We start from the raw sequence: 18,388 nt of genomic DNA on the forward strand, positions 1-18,388 counted from the left end.
TTTTCAAGTTGTTTTGAGCATATGGAAATTAACTGGCTAAACTGTATTGGAGAGAAATAAAACTGCCCTAGGCAGTTTGTGCTTCAGTCCTTGGACCCCCCTGCAGCCATGAAAGACTAGATTTATTCTTAACATGCCTCTATGTCTTCATTGCATGGACCCATGTGAACCCACACACCCGTGTATCGACTCACACAGTTACACCACACAGATTTGCAGAATTTTATTTTAAAATAAACTCTGTGATACGTTTCTAATATTTAACCCCATTTAAGGCTTTCACAAGTTTCTTATCTTTTTGTGTCTATTATGTATACTGTTGTGATTTGTAAACAGAGAATTCCAGATAAATGCAAAGTCACATTATTCACAACAGCATTTTTCTCTCCAGTATGAATGTTCTAATGTCTTTGAATAGTTGAGGACTTAGTAAAAGATTCACCACATTCCTTATACATGTAAACTCTCTCTCCCATATGAACTCTAAAGTGTGTTCTAAATTTTGAACACTGGATGAAGGGTTTGTCACAGTATTTCCATTTGTAAGGTTTCTCTCCAGAATGAATTTTATGATGTACTCTAAGATATGAGCTTCTAGTAAAATATTTGCCACATTCCTTACAGAAGTATGATGTCTCTTTAAGTTAAACTTCTTAATGTTTTCTCAGATTTGAATACTGGGTAAAGGATATGTCATAAGCTTTTCATTTGTAAGTTTTCTCTCCAGTATGAATTTTCTGATGATCTCTAAGACTTCAGCACTTAGTAAAAGATTTTTTAGATTCTTTTTCTCTGTAAGGTTTCTCTCCAGTATGAATTTTCAGGCATGTTCTAAGAGTTGAGGTCATAGTAAAGGATTTTTAAGGTACCTCACATTTGTAAGACTTTTCAACAGCACAGGTTCTGTGATGTGTTTTAAGATTGATAATTCAAGACAGGAAATACCACATTCTTTGCTTTTGTACAATTTCTCTCAAGACTGAATTTTTTGTTTGTTTTTGTTTTGTTTTGTTTGTTTGTTTCTTGAAACCGGGTTTCTCTGTGAAACAGTCCTGGCTGTCCTGGAACTCTCTGTGATCCACCAAATTCAGTCTCTACAGTGGTGGGATTAAAAGTATATTTCACCAATGACTGCTGAGAATGAATTTTCTGACGCTTTCCAAATGTGGCTACAGGATCTGCCATACTAATTGCACTTGTAAAGCTACTATCCAGCATGCATTTTGTGTGTATGCATATTCTCATGGCTATGAATTGCTGGTTTCTCTCTATTATGAATTCCCTCATGAGTTGTAAGAGTTGATTTTAGAGTAGAGCATCTGCAACAAATGTTGCACTTGTAGGGTTTCTCTCCAGTATGAATTCTCTGATGCCTTGTAAGAGTTGACTTTTGAGTAAAGGATTTGTCACATTCCTTACGTTTGTAAGGCTTCTCGACAGTATGTATTTTCTTATGCCTATGAAGGACTGAAAAATAAGAAAATGACTTTCCACAATCTTTGCATTTGTATGGTTTCTCCCCAATATGAACTCTTTGATGTATTTTAAGATCTGAACACCTATTAAAGGATTTGTCACAAACGTTGCACTTTTAGGGTTTCTCTCCAGTATGAATTCTCTCATGTTTTGTAAGACATGACTTTCCAATAAAAGATTTGTCACATTCCTTACATTTGTAAGGCTTCTCTCCAGTATGCATTTTCTCATGCTATGAAGTGAAAACTGAGGAAGTGACTTTCCACATTGTTCACATTTGTAAGGTTTCTCCCCAGTATGAAGTCTTTGATGTGTTTTAAGACTATCACTCTTCTTATAGGATTTGTCACAAACATTGCACTTGTAGGGTTTCTCTCCAGTATGAATTCTCTGATGCCTTGTAAGAAGTGACTTTCCAGTAAAAGATTTGTCACATTCCTTGCATTTATAAGGCTTCTCACCAGTATGGATTTTCTGATGGATATGAAGACGTGAAAAATAAGAAAATGACTTTCCACAATCTTTGCATTTATATGGCTTGTCCCCAGTATGAACTCTTTGATGTATTTTAAGAGTTGAACACCTATTAAAGCATTTGTCACAAACGTTGCACTTGTAGGGTTTCTCTCCAGTATGAATTCTCTGATGTTTTGTAAGAGCCGACTTTAGAGCAAAGGACTTGTCACATTCCTTACATTTGTATGGCTTCTCTTCAGTATGTATTTTCTGATGGTTTTTAAGTACTACCAAAAGGTAAAATGACTTTCCAAAATCTTTGCAAGGTTTCCCCAGAGTATGAACTCTTTGATGTGCTTTGATATTTGCACTCTTGTTATACGATTTGTCACAAATGTTGCACTTGTATGGTATCTCTCCAGTATAAATTCTGTGATATATGGTGAGACTTGGGCAGGTACTGAAGCATTTTCTATATTTCCGCCATGCATGTAGATTCTCTCCAAAGTAGATTGTTTGTTTTATAAAACTGTATGTAAAGCTGAAATGGTCATCATATTGTCCCTGCCTGTGCTCTTTCTTTGCAATGTAGAGTCTCTGGTCTTGAATAATTTTGGAAAACAAATTTAAAGACTTTTCACAGTCTTTAGATTTGCAAGGTTCCTCTCCAGTTTGCATGCTTTCATGTCTATCTGTGCTTGATGACTCAATAGAGGCATGCCTACAATTACTGCATCTGCAGATAGTAGAGTTTTCTGTAGTTTCACTTGTTTTATAAAGTGCACGTGTGAAGGGGTCATGAAGCACTTCACCGAGATCATTACACTGACAAGAACTCTTTTCAGTCTTCACATGTTGATGGACAGGATCACATATCCAATAGTTCTCTGAAAATGAGTACAATTCAGATTAATTGGGCTTGTTCCCAGATTAAACATTTCATAAATGATAGACTCTCTAACTTAAGAAAAGTTAATCAGCAACTATTAATAGAGTTCTCAGAAGTCAACTCATTTTTTCACTATAATTTATGAATTCTCACAAAAACAAAGTGCTACCCTTCAGGGAAGATGATATTAGTGGAATCAGAAATCAGCCTGGGGATGGAGCTCACTGACTGATTATATTTAGAATTTCTCTATTTTTAAGTATTTATTTTTCCAGATATTGATGAAAAAGTTTAATCTACTCACAGATAGAAAGTATTTTTACTTCTTAATGAGAATCAAAGAAGAGTACTGTTTAGAATTCCTTTCAAGATGAAAGGTTTACTCAAAAGCATCACGGAGGATATTCCTTTCTCTAGAAAACAAAATATATTCTCCAAAAGTAATGGATCCAGAGACAGTATTAGGCCAAACATTAGAGGCTAAGATCACTTGAGCTGGCATGGTTTACTATTGCTGTTTTCTATCCTCCATTGTGTGAGTTCCACACACTGTTGTTTCTTAACTTTCCTCCTATGGTGGACTCAAGTGTACTCTGTACACCAACTCCTGAGATTATTTCCCAGAATGATGTCTGTGTATGTGGTGATAATTGTATACCCTAATAAAGCTTGCTTGAGGATCAGAGGACAGAGCCAGTTACTAGATTAGACATAGGGGCCAGAAAGTGGTGGCACACACCCTTAATCCTATCACTCGGGAGGCAGAGATCCAATTGGACCTCTGTGAGTTCAAGGCCACATAGGAAACAGAGCCAGGCAGTGGAGGCACACACCTTTAATCACAGTACTGGGAAGCACACATGCCTTTAATTCCTGTAAGTAACAGCAAGGGGAGAAAGGTGTATAAGGCATGAGGAAAGAGAAACTAAAACAGTTCAGCTGAGAGCCTTTTGGGTGAAGACTTTGAAGCTTTCAGTCAGAAGATTTATGGAGTTAGCAAGGTGAGGTTGGCTGTAACTTGCTTTGCTTCTCTGATCTTTCAGCTTTTATCCCAATATCTGGCTTCGAGATTTTTATTAATAGGACCATCTAAGATTCAAACAACAGTGTATTTTCTACTGGGAAGAAAATTACGGATGTAATATGAAGACATGCAAGAAGGCACTACATAATATGTCTACTCCATGGATTAATTTTAAATGTAAAGTTTGCAAAATTATTCAAATTTGATGTCAGCATAATCAAATAAATTTTCATTTTTGCTAGTATTAAGTCACCATAATTCAGATGCACAGTGTTTTTTAATAGTTATGACAGCATGCATGCTGGGACCAAGACACTACAGTAAGTTAAATGATCAAGAATCCTTTCAAGTGGAATTAAATACAGTAATACCATTTTCAACTCTCAATTTCTCTTTCACTGGAAGCCATCACTCTTGCTTCTGCTCATTCACCAACTCACCCTGGTTGTGGCTCTTCTCTCCTCTCCACATTTCAGGAAATCTCGTTTGCTCCAGACTTGTGACCAGGCCTACTTTGCATAAAGTCCATGTGTTCTGTGAGGTAGTTCATTACCCATAGCAGAGTTTTTAAAAAGAATAGACATCTAACACAGTACTATGTTCAGTACATGAAGAGAACACAAAGTAAGGGAATATAGGAATGTTTCCCAATTGCTATTTTCTGTAAATATTCTAAACATATTTAGAGAGAATTTTCAAGTTTGTATACCTTTAGTTTATCTCAGAATTAAAATGATATCAAATGTAATTATGGACATGGAGTTTGAGATGAGGGTGGAAATAGCCCCAAATCCTTTGATCTACAATCTGTCCTACCTGAAAAATATGCTAGGGCAATGGTGGAACAGAAATGGAGGGAGTAGCTAACAAATGTCTGATTTTAATTATGGTCCAATCTATAAGCAGGAACCAATAGGTAGCATTGCTTGGGTAACCAAGGACCAAAGACTAGATAGACCAAAAAACAATAGTAAACCCAAAAACTATTGGCGTAAAAAGAAAAAAAAAAGTAACAATAAAATGCTTCCTAATGAAATTCTACTATACTCAAAGATCAGTGCCTTATCCAGTCACCATCTGAGAAGATTCCTCCTGGGGTATATGGGAAAAGATGCAGAGACCCACAGTCAGACAGTATGTGGAGAGAGTCCACATTTGATACCTCCATCAAACCTTTCTCCCCAAAGCTCAGGGAACCGTGTAGAAGAGGAGGTGAAAGGAGTGTAAGATCCTGAGGGGATAGGGGACAACAGAAGAACAATGCCCTCTGAAAAAACTAGCCAAGTGCATGTAAACCCAGAGACTGAAGGAGCAGGCACAGGGCCTACACAGGTCTCTACCAGGTCCTCTGCATAAATATTATAGCTTTAAGCTTAATATTAACATGGGACTCCTGAGTGTGAGAACAAATGGGTCTCTGATGCTCGTGCTTATTCCTAGGAGACTTTTCCTTCTGTTGGATTATCTTGTCTAACTTCAATATGACTGATGGTTTTCACTTCATATTATTATTTTATTTTTTCATACGTGGTTATCTCTTAGAAGGCTGTTCTTTTCAAATGAGAGAAAGAAAGGGAGTGGATATTGAGGGGAAGAGATATAGGGAAGAACTGGGAGGGGGAAGTTTAATCAGAATATACTGTATGAGAAAAGAATATGTAGCAATAAAAGAAAAACAATGAAAAAGAAGATTTGGGTGCAAATATTGTATGTAACTAAGTTTTTGAATGAATTGTGGAAAAATGGAAAATGAAGGGGAAAAAATTAAATATCATGAAAAAGTTCATTTCTACTATCAAAGTTTCTGTAGTCCCCTGTTGTTTCCAAGACTGCTTAACCAAGAGTTTACAACTTATAAAATTGGTACATACATAAGATGAGTTAGGAATACTACAAGCAAAATGTTCTCACCCACAAAGAGCACGTTGCTGTAATTCTCCAACATCACATCAATGTACAAAGTCCTCTGAGCAGAGTCCAGGCATTCTCACTCCGCCTGGGAGAAGTCCACAGCTACATCCTGGAATGTCAACAGATCCTGAAACAAAAAAGTACAGTTTGATCATGTGATACCAGACAGAGTGCTTTCTTGGATAAAAGGAGACTTGAAAAATTAGGAATGTAGATGAGCAACGACAATTACTCAAAAAAAAGTTTCTAATACAGTCACATTCAATAATGGACATTCTAACGCTGTGAAAACAGGATGACACAGTAGTCTCACAGGCAATATACTCAAAACAAGGCACATATTCAAAGTGTAGAGATGATTATCTGTTATGGATGCTATGTTTATGTCCCACAGGATCACAGTCTATATGTCTCAAAAGAAAATCTGTGATGAGAAAATGTGATTTTAAATGCTGTACCTGTAGATCATGATACTGTGGATCAAAACTTGTATTTAAAATTATAAACACAGAAACCTAAAGAATAGAGGAAATACCTTCAGGATATGGGATGGGTAAGGATTTTTTAAAAAGAAAAAACACAAACAGAACTGCAACTAACCTAAGTATCAACAGGTGGGAACATGAAAATAAAAAGCTTCTGTTTATCAAAGAAAACAATCAGCAGACCACATAGACATCACTCAGAATTGGAGAGAGTCTGTATCAGTGACACTTTGATTAGTGCCTTATACCAAGAATTTACAAACAATTACAGAAATTAAGTACCATGGAAATAAAACTGCCAATCAATATATGGGAAAATGATCTAAATAGACACTTTGCAAACAGAGAAACAGAGAAACACAAATGGCCAATAAATGTTGCAAAACGTGTTCAGGATTCCTAAACTGCCACCATGTAAATGCAAACTAACATTGAAATACTTCCTCATCCCAGGCAAAATGGCTGTCATCAACCAATCTGACAACAAATGTTAGAGAGGATGAGAAGAGATAGATACCCTTAGTCACTGGTATATGTGTGTGTGTGTGTGTGTGTGTGTGTGTGTGTGTGTGTGTGTGTGTGTGTTTGTGTGTGTATGTGTGTATGTGTGCGCGTGCGCACGTGTGTGTGCGTGGTGTAAATACAATCTTTGTGGAAATCAGTTAGAGGGTAATTTAAAAAATTAAGGATAGAACTAATATATGAACAGCTCATTCACTACTGGGAATATATCCAGGGAATAATCACACAGCCCATTACTGAGATATTTACACCCCATATTTATTGCTGCTTATTCAACAAAGCAAAGAATTGGAATCAAGGTGATTGTCTATCAAGAGATGAATGGATAATGAAAATGGTATACTTATAAAATGGATTCCTATATAGCTGAAGAAAAAAATGTAATAAAATTTTTCAGGATAATGATTGGACTTAGAATATGTAACAGTAAGTGAGGGTATACAAGTCAGGAGAAAGAAACCATATTCTCCTTCACAGGTAGAATCTAGCTAAAAATATGTGTATATGGAACACAACATGCATGTGGGCATAGTAGAACATGGAGAAAAAAGAACAAGAAATGTGACATAGCAGGAGTTGAATGCAAGAAATGAACCCAAGTTATGAAAAATTACATAAAGCTAACTGCTTTTCTAGTTCTAATTCTGTCACATGTCATTAGGTTTTGGGTAGTAGATAATTACAACAAAATATATGTGATAGTAAAAATATAAAATCATAGGTGAGGCTCCAGAGCTTCTGTTCCCAATGACAACTTTAACTATATAAAATTACATTAAGTTGTAAAGCCTTGTAAAGTGGCTAATTTCACTATCTGAATTTTCTATTGTGTGTTTGTTTGGAATGTTTTTATAACAAAGTTTAAAAATATCAGAAGCAGAAAAATAAAGCTTCCAATGTCTCAAAATATAATGCTTATAGAAAATATAGTGGGCACGATCACTGACCTGGGACATGTTTACTGCATAATAAGCCATTTCTTTCTGTTTTCTTCTTTGAGTTTCTCTTTCATGAATGATGAATAGATTGCTTGCTACCCTTTCATATAAGGGGTCAAAAAGAAAATACAAAGATTAATACTGACAGCTGTTAAAGAAAAATGTCAAAACACATAAAAAGACTTAATAAACAGAATATAACCAGGTGTCTGGTAAATGATTCCAAAGACAGGAGAACATGGAAGTACATTTAAAGCCTGGAGGGAAAATCATCATCAACTATATTGTTGCAAACAGAAAAAAACTCTCTAAATTGATGGAGACATAAGTGCTTTTCAAGACAGGCATGAATTAACACAATTCACATCAATAAAGCAAGACAGCAGATAATAAATTAGAGGAAAAATATGCAGAGGTGAATCAGAGAAATTATCCATGAGAACATGGGAAGTAATAAATTTCATGTGAAGAATTGATAAGCAGAGGAGAAATGGGAAGTAATCATCCATGGGCAAGATAGCAAACCACTAACGGTTATAGTAAATAAACAGTATGCTCAATAATCCAACCAACCAGCAACGGCTATAGAAAATCCTTTTGTACACTGTGAAGATTTGTCACTGTGATTGGTTTAATAAAGATGCTGATTGGCCGACAACTGGACAGGATAAGTCTAGTTCAAAACATCAAACTGAGGATGCTGAGAAAAAGAAGTGCAGAGCTAGGTGCTGTGGGATGTTCTGTATGGCAAATGTGTTGTTCTGATTGGTCAATAAATAAAATACTGATTGGCCAGTGGCTAGGCAGGAAGTATAGGCAGGGCTAACAGAGATGAGAAAAGAAAGAACAGGAAGGCAGAAGGAGTCACTGCCAGCCGCCGCCAGGACAGGCAGAATGTGAAGACAAGCCACGTGGCAAAGTATAGATTTATGGAAATGGATTAATTTAAACTATAAGAACAGTTAGCAAGAAGCCTGCCACAACCATACAGTTTGTAAGCAATATAAGTCTCTGTGTTTACTTGGTTGGGTCTGAGTGGCTGTGGGACTGGCGGGTGACAAAGCTTTGTCCTGACTGTGGGCAAGGCAGGAAAACTCTAGCTACAGTTAGGAGAGTTGCCAGCCAGAAGAAGGATGAGTCAGACACACACAATGTGATAGAGGTAAAGGCCACGAGCCTTGGGGTAGTACATGAATTAACAAAAATGGGTTAACTTTTAAGAGCTAGTTAGTAATAAGCCTGGGCTATTGGCTGAGCATTTATAATTAATAAGCCTCTGAGTGATTATTTTAGAGTGGCTAAGGGACAGGGAAACTTCTGCTTAAAGGCAACATTAAAATAAAAACCATAGGGGGAAAAAAACCTATGAACAAAAATTCTAGCAACTCTGGAAATCAATACAGAGAATTTTAAACCAAATATACAAATCCTCAGGTTAAACAAATCCAGCATATGGGCAAGCTATACCACTTGTTCATATGTTCAAAGGACTTCACATCCTACTCAAAGTTACTTGCTCACTCATGGTCACCACTGCTCTATTCACAGTAGCTACACAAGGGAAACAATCTAAATGTCCTTCAACTGACAAATGGATAGTGAAAACATAGTGCATATATACCATATTATTCAGCTGTGAAGAAAATTGATCTTCAGATTTGAGTACACAAAGTACAGTAACCAGAAAAGTAAAGAGATCACAGTGGGATATGGGGGAGTAATAGAGAGAGGAATAACAGTGAACAAGGGTCTAAAGGGGGAAATAGAATAACAGGGAGGGATTTAATTATGGAGAGGGGCAGATACAAACACAGAAGAAGGAGGGTAAAGTAACACTAAGGATGTCTAAAAAGTCATAAGCAATCATACTCTTATTATCTACCATTAATACCCTATAACATATACATCTATGTATCCAATTACAGTTAAAGTTTAAATGAAAAATTGCCACCTGGACTAATAAAGCTTGTCACAAGAGACACAAATTTTCTAACAAAACCACTAACACCAGGTGTAAGAAGCCTGCTTTGAAGTTGTTGGTCACAGCTATCCTTAAGATGATGCAACCATTCACTACAAGCTACTTCTGTTGTCCATGCTTGCCTCCTAGAGGTAGAAGGTGAGTCCCTACTGCTAAAGAAGCCAAGCACTTAGCACACACATGTGGCAAGAATCCTAAATAATCTTATAATAAAAAACCTGGAGCCAGATATTGGGGTAAATGCTGAAAGATCAGGGGAACAAGGGAACAAGCTACAGCCACTTCTCACTTCACCAATTAATCAGCCAATTCTGTCTCCACGAATCCTCAGACTAAATGCCTCCGCCAAAGGGGCCTCGATTTCCTGTCTCCTCACACCTTATATGCCTTTCTCAACCCAGTCATTTCATGTCTCAAAGTTCCCAGTGCTGGGATTAAAGGCATATTACTCCCAAGTACTGGGTTAAAGGTTTGTGCCACCACTGCATGGTTCTGTTTCTCTGTTAGACTGGATTAATTTCATGTAGCACAGTGTGGCCTTGATCTCACAGAATTCCAGACAAATCTCTGCCTCTGCCTCCCGAATGATAGGATTAAAGATGTGTGCCAATACTGCCTAGCAGAGGCATAGCACTAGCATGTTCAGGCTAGAGGCTTGTTCTTTCCTCTGATCTTCAGGCAAATTTTATTCGAGTACAACAAAATATCACCACATACAGAACCCAGAGAACTCCAGATGGAATTTGTTGTTGGAATCTTAAATAGTCTTATATAAAAAACCCTGAGCCAGATACTGGGGAGAAAGCTGAAAGATCAGAGAAGTAGAGCAAGCCACAGCCACCACCTCTTACCTCAACAACTCCTCAGCCTAGAAGAGCTCACTTGATAGGCTTCTAGAGCTTCCTCAGCCAAAAAAGTTACAGCAGAAAAAGCCCTAGATGAAATGGACACTTCTGTCAAAAAGCCTTTACTTCCTGTCTCCTCATGCCTTATGTACCTTTCTCTGCCCATCCATCACTTCCTGGGACTAAAGATGTGTGTGCTTCCCAGTACTGGGAATAAAGTTCTGTGCCACCATTGCATGGTTCTGTTTGCTTTCCTAGACTGAGTCAATCTCATGTAGTCCAGGGTGGCTTTGAACTTACAGAGATCCATTTGGATCTCTGCCTCCCGGGTACTAGGATTAAAAGTATATGACACCACTGTCTGGCCTCTATGTTTAATCTGGTGGCTTATCTGTTCTCTGATCTTCAGGCAAATTTCATTAGGATATACAATATATCACTACAGAACTGACCTTTAATGCCTCCTCTCTGGAAATTAGCCTTAATGACACTACAAGGTAACATTCAAGCTTCCAAAGGAGGGAGCCAGTCAACAGTCCTACATGTGACACCGAGGAACCACAACAACAATCTGCACTGCATGATAACCTAAGTTTGCAAGAGATGCACACATACCTTGGTTTTAACCAATGGCTTATAATTGGACTTATGACCCTCTCCACAAGAGGGATATCATGCCTACTACTGGAAACCAAGACAGTGTCCCCAGGAATAGTGAAGTCAATGATTCTGGAAAAGAGTCTCCAACAACTAATTTACTACATCAGCCTAATCCCTAACTTCTTTCTAAATAGTTTCCCTATTCCCACAGATAAATGTAGTCTTTACCCTTCATCAGGTAAAGTTATTTTTAGCAACATAGGGAGATAATATAAAAAAACAAAGTCACCTAAATTGCAGAGTTGTGATGCTCTGTCCCAACTGACATAACAACACAAATGCTGCACCTCACACTCAAGGATCATTGAGAAAGAGGAGGCGGGAACACTGTAAGAGCCAGAAGAACAGGATGTGTCCCTAAGAAAAACCCAAAAAGCTACACGCATGAAATCTTACAAGCATGGCATCCTAAACATGAGCAGAAAAAGGACAACACCAAAGACATGCTAACATGGAAGAGAGAAAGCTCACTAGGCATCAATGCTAATCAAACACTAAGAAATTCTGAGTGCTGAGAGTCTTTCCCAGAGAAGAGTGCACCACATGGTTATCCAATATCAAATATTCTTCCCTGAAAACATACAGACTGAGTAGATTGTATTTTTATGTTTAGAAATATACCAAACATACAACAACAATGAAAGAAAATGTTATTAAAAATAACAAATACCAGTTGGGTGGCGGTGCCAATGCCTTTAGTCCCAGTACTAGGGAGGCATACACAAATGGATCTCTTTGAGTTAGAGGCCAACCTGGTCTACAAATTGAGTACCAGGACAGATTCCAAAGCAACAGAGAAACCCTGTCTCAAAATAAAAAGAAAGAAAGAAAGAAAGAAAGAAAGAAAGAAAGAAAGAAAGAAAGGAAGGAAGGAAGGAAGGAAGGAAGGAAGGAAGGAAGGAAGGAAGGAAGGAAGAAAAAAAAGAACAAAAAAGAAAAATGACAACTGAATTTAAAACATTTTCTACCAAAATTTTATTTCATATCTAAAGATACAACATACTTAGAAAGAAGTATTTTTTTAATGTCATCAGTATAGACAACTGAAATGATGACTGATGATCATAATTAAAATAGTGACAGAAAAATCAAGACAAAAATCATTAAAGTACAAAAGAGAAGAGTATTAACAAATGGTCCTTTAGTTAGAAAGTCCTGCATCAACATGGGTGTCTATTACAAAACCTGGAATGCAGACATGCACAGAAGACAGAAACATAAAATATGTGAAAATTGGTGTGTTGCCATATGTTCTTTTAAAACACCAAGACACCAATCAATTCTTATCACAATTCTATTTACATATTATATATACACAAAGTAATTCTGAAAGTACCAAGGAACAGCAAAGAGCCGGAAAATACTTACAGGATCAAATTTTGAGGCGATTTCACAGTCTATTACAATTATATATTTGGTATTTGCTAGAATACCAAAGCTCGAATATTCTGAAAACAATATATAAACCTAGAGGATTAAATTTTACCATTTTATAAAACATTAAAATGATAGATGTGAAAACTAATTAATATATGACATATAATGTGAATGAATAAGGACAGCATCACTCACATTGCATCAACAAATACAATTTTATTTTACTCGCACTCTAAATTCTTTCTTAGAATTTCTTTTCATAGCTATAATAGGAAAATCATGAGATCTTTCTCAGTGGAAATCTCCAGAATTATTTCTAGTGAAACAGAATGTGGCAAAACTGATTTCATGTCCACTTCCACATTCACTTGAACCCCTTGCCATCCCTTCAACAATCCCTCCACCATCCCTGGATCTTTAGCCACTGTCTCCTCCCTCTCCACCTTCCAGGGCTCTTTGTTCTGCTCTCCAGGTGAGCAGGGCTGGCTGATGAGTGAGCCCTGCACAAAAACAAATTCTTCAGACAACACCTAAATTTCTACAGCGAAGAGAAAACAAAACACAAAATTATACAAGTGTTTCCCCAATTGTCATGCAGATAGAATGCATTTTCAGTTAGTGTAAATGGAATCCCATCTCTAATCACAGTTCAGTAAATCTCAGTTGTAGAAACAGACCTGAATTTTTGGAATAGGTATATTATACACTAGTGAGGTTATGAATTTATCATGGACCCAAAATGATGGAAGCCTTACATCTCCCAAACGGACACACAGAAAGAAGAGAGAACATTTCATGTAGATTTTCTGTTCCTCTGAGGATTTTACTTCACTTTGTGAGATGTGAGAATCATTCACACAAAGCTCATACATTTGCACAATAATCTACCAAAAAAACTCTGAGGAGGAGTAAGGGAGACTGCAGGCAAACTATTCTCACCCACAGAAACCAGACTGCTGCAATTCTGTAACATCCAGTCTCTGTACAAAGCCCTCAGGGCAGGATCCAGGCATTGCCATTCCTCTTGGGAGAAGTCCACAGTCACACCAGGGGCTGTCAACAGACCACAATCAAAAAAGATAATGGTGTGAATGGTTGTGTTGATGCAAACCTCCAGAGACAGAGGTAGGTGGAATTCTGTTGGTTTCTGTCCAACTGGTCTACAATGTGAGTTCTTGACCAGACAGAGGCACATTGTGAGATCACATCTCAAATGAAGGAAGCACAAGAACCAGAAAATAACAATTTGGTCATTTGTTCATGGACAGAGTACTTTTCTTGAACCAAGAAGACAAAAGACTATTGCAAACATTTTTCTGATAGATGAGTAATTGTAATTATTCAAAAGATGCATTCTAACAATATCCTACACTAAGACGCTCTTTTCCTTTTCCTTTTTGGTTTTTTCAAGACAGGATTTCTTTGTGTGGCCCTTGCTGTCCTGAAACTTGCTCAGTAGACCAGGATGGCATTGAACTCAGTGATCCAACTGCCTGTGCCTCCATAGTGGTAGGATTAAGGACATGGGCTACCACCACCTGGCTTATAATGTCTTTTCTAACTGTGAAAATAGTGTGACCTGATACCCTTAAACAGCATAATGTGATTTCCAGACTCCAGTTGCAACATTCAGAACTCAGGCATAAGGAGACAAATTTTGATTTTTGTTTCTTTGTTTATGAGACAGGGTCTCATAATATAGCTATGGATGTCCTGGAACTAACTATGTAAATCTGGCTGGCCTCAAACTTACATCTGCCTGCCTCTGCCTGAGTTCTGGTATTCAAAACCTGTGCCACCAAGCCTGAAAAGAACACTTTTCAGAATGCTGTATCTACACTACAGAGTGCATATTTCTAAGATGAAAAATTAATGATGGATAAAATGTTTAATTTTAAATGTTAATGTTTACAACCATAACTGCGGTGCGGAGCTCGAAAAAAAAAATATTTTTCTGAGGATCAATCAAATCTGCATGCAAGCTCTCCAGGGATGCCAATTCCCCAGGTCCAGATGCCATTCTTTTGAAGAGGTAAGTGATTTAACGCAGAACTTAGGGTGATTAATGTGAATTTCAAGAGCTCTTTTCTATCCATCATAGTAAAGAGAACACGTTTGCAAATATCAACAAATAAATTCAAATATTCTACTAGAGTTTTCTTATAAGAATATTTTGGTAACCAGAAAATCAATGAAAAAGAATCAGAATTAGTCCAGTTCATATGGTCTAAAATTTAACGACAAGGGAAAGACATCCACAGCAGAATTTCGGAGCCGGCTTCCTTATGAACAGCAGAGAAACTGCTCGCACCCCGGTCCCTCCTCTCCCGTGTCCCAGCCCCGCAGCTCCTCTGACCTGGGAGGTTCCAGGGCCGCCGGGCTGCGGTTCCCGCCACTGCGCTGCTGACTGGTGACTTTCCCAGGCCGCCCCGCGCGGCGACTGCGGCTTCGGGGAGATTTCATGTCCCCGCGACGCCCCGCTGTGTCCTCAGCTCCCAGGTCTGCACCATGAGATTCTCCACCGTGCAGTACCTGATGCAACAACAGAGCACAGGTACTTGTTTTGGTTCCTCAGCCCAACTAGCCGGGCCTCAGTGAGAGGACTTCCCCGCTTCCGTTAAGCCACTCCCCTGGCCCCTCCCACCTGCGCACTTCTCTATACCTTTCCCAAGGCCAACAACCTCTTCCAACTACTGTTTCCGTTTGTGTGTCCCCGCCTCTGTGAGCCCGGTCCCTTCCACTCAGTCTCAGGCTGCCTTTCACACAGCTCCAGCTGTCAGGCTGCCCTGGACCCGCTCTGCACAGCCTCCCCACATGCTCGCTGCCAGCCTGGACCAGAACTGCTTCTAGTTGGATGATGCACCCGTGTATCTGAACATCTTATACTGAGTTTTTTCCACCTTGGGTGGAAATTGTTCAGTCTAATGCCTCATTTTGGGACTCCAGTGTCTTGTCCTATAAACTCAGAAAGAAACAACAATCACCTGAAATCCTGATGCTAGCTCACATAGCCCAAACACTAACATGAAATATTGCTGCCCCAAATCACCATTTCCTTGCCTGTGTCCCCTACGGAGACCAAAGAAAAATATAAGAAACAGCACATAACCCTTCCCCCATAACCAAAGCCCACATATAATACCCAATTATATGATACATCCTGCTACATATACCCTCCCCTACAACCATAGCCCCATATTCACACAAGGTGTTATGCCCAGATTGTGACCCCCCAAAGAGACCACCGAAGACCTTGGATGTCCAGAATGCAACAGCAAGGTTTATTCTGCAGATACAAGTCTAGACAAGGACTCATTCCTACACCCAATACAGTGAGGCAGGGAGGAGTCCTCTTTCTTGGGGAAGTTAGTTTTTATAGGCAAAACCCATAAAATTTCTTAGAGGGGAGGGGGTTAGTACGGGTCCATCCTTGATTGGTCAAGTTTTTCCGGGCCTGGACTTTATCTTATCTGTTTGCCCAGTCAGGAGTTTTATAACTCATCTCCCGGGTCTGGCCTTGTTATCTCTGGAGAGGGACATCTCGTGGTTAATTGGTTACCATTAGACATCCTGACTCTGTTCTTTTGTTCCTGGGGCTGGTGCCATCATTTCTGGGGACTTGAAACTGGCCTGGCCAAGATCACAGTCCCCAAAGCTGCCACAGGAGACTTTTAGGTACAGAATGCAAAAGTAAGGTGTTTTCTAAGTTTACAAGTCTCCAGGGAGGCTCTTCCAAACCTCTCACTCACAGCAGGGAGGTTGGAAGGAGTGCTCCCCCTTCTTTGTGAGGCTAGTTCTTAAAGGCACAGACCATATAATTTATTTTAACCCCCCTCCCTTTTTAGTCTTTTGGTCGAATATCCTGTTTTCCAAAGTCCCTGTAGCAGATACACCCACCTGGGAAAAAGGGGTCTAAGTTCTTATCTACACTTAGGAATCCTGGTTTAAGCTTCTCTTTGTCTGTAGGGGATAGAGTGGGGGGTTTTACTGAGGTATCACAAAGGCAAGTGTCTGGTTCTTCTATTTATCTCTTCTCTTCAAACCAAATCTCCAAATGCACATACATGGTTAGAAAATCAAAATTAAGGGATTATTCTATTACCAATAATCTCAATTCTTTGGTTCTTTAAACCTTTCTTAAGGTATGAATTTTATATTAAAGTTTATAAGATATATATTTTTTAAACTTTTTTATGATGTTAATGGTCATATAGAGTACTAACAAGTTCTAAAGAAAGGCTTCATTTAGCTGCCTATACTTGTTTTTGTGTTGGAGTCTATCAGTTTTCTGCAGAGAATCATGACCAGGCCTAACAGCAAGTTTGAAGTCTCCAGAAAGATGATGGAGCCCCACAATGACGATTCCACATGGACAATAATAATACCACTAAGTTGACAAACAGAACCCAAAGTAATCAGGACAATTTTGAGATGGCTAGCTGAGATGATCTGCTTCATAGACTGTAGCGATAATGCCTGCGCTACCACCACCCATTCACCATGTCTGAAAGAGGGAGAAAACCTTAAATACAGGCTTACAGCACAATGGGAGAACCCCAGAGGGCAGAAGTTCACTACTGATGTTTACAATTTTGTATCTAAGTTGTTAACGCCCAATATGCAGGATCCACAAACAAGGAACTTCCCTTAAGCATTCAGCAGGGTGGAAACCAGCAGGGAATTAGCATAGGGAGGACATCTGGTGAAGGAAGGCAAGCAGGCAACAGCTTGCTCAAAATGGGAAGACCAGGGCCTTACAATATACTATTAGAGCGAGGACTTGAGATAAGCCCTGCACTTTCACATTATGCCGAGACTGAACAACAAATGATACAGCTACCTCTCCCAGGACTTGATTATTAACCCAAAAAATTTTCTTTTGAGGATCCCCTAAAGATGCCTTCACTCACACACAGCAGGAAGCAATTTTAAGAACACAACACCCATATTACCAAGAGATGGGGCAGTTAGTTTTTGGTCTTTCAATGAGTTTTGGGTTTGGGATAATTGTCATTGTTTAGGATGGTTGTTTACAAGTTGTTATTGTTAATGGTCAGGAAAGAGGTTAAACAAAGGAGATTAGATTTAAGGTTCTTGATAAAAAAAAAAAAAGAAGAAAAGAAAAAGAGGATATAGATGCTGTGGATATCGCTCTGTATAAATAAAATGCTGATTGGCCAGTAGCCAGGCAGGAAGTATAGGTGAGACAAGCAGAGAATTCTGGGAACAGGAAGGCTGAGGCAGAGAGAGACGCTGCCAGCCACTGCCATGACAAGCAAGATGTAAGGTACCAGTAAGCCACGAGCCACATGGCAAGGTATAGATTTATAGAAATGGGTTAATTTAAGATATAAGAACTAGATAACAAGAAGCCTGCCACAGCCATACAGTTTGTAAACAATACAAGTCTCTGTGTGTTTACTTGGTTGGGTCTGAGCGGCTGCAGGACTGACGGGTGAGAGAGATTTGTCCTGATCATGGGCCAGGCAGGACCAGAAAAACTCTAACTATATATAGATAAGAGGTATATTAATGAAACTACTCTGAAAAAAAATATAGAAATGATAGAATAAAGGGTAAATTATTGAATCTACTATGAAAAGAAAAAAGAGAGGATATATATATATATATATATGATATAGATAAAAAGGTAGATTATTAAATCTACTTTTAAAAGACAACTACCAGTATTAAATATTTTACATTGGACTGGATATTTGTATATTGTATACAAACTATGCATATTGATACAAATTTGAGATTGATTTTGTTAGAAAATACTGTACATATATTTCTAATATTGTTCAAGGTATTGTACCTATAC

At 38.5% G+C, this 18,388-nt stretch overlaps 1 pseudogene; it reads right to left on the reverse strand.

The window, feature by feature from the left end:
• Positions 1 to 204: 204 nt before the first annotated feature.
• Positions 205 to 9,226, reverse strand: LOC114688680 (annotated as a pseudogene).
• Positions 9,227 to 18,388: the final 9,162 nt, after the last annotated feature.

This window comes from Peromyscus leucopus, chromosome 1 (genome assembly GCF_004664715.2).
Source record: "Peromyscus leucopus breed LL Stock chromosome 1, UCI_PerLeu_2.1, whole genome shotgun sequence".
Classification (NCBI taxonomy): Eukaryota; Metazoa; Chordata; class Mammalia; order Rodentia; family Cricetidae; genus Peromyscus; species Peromyscus leucopus.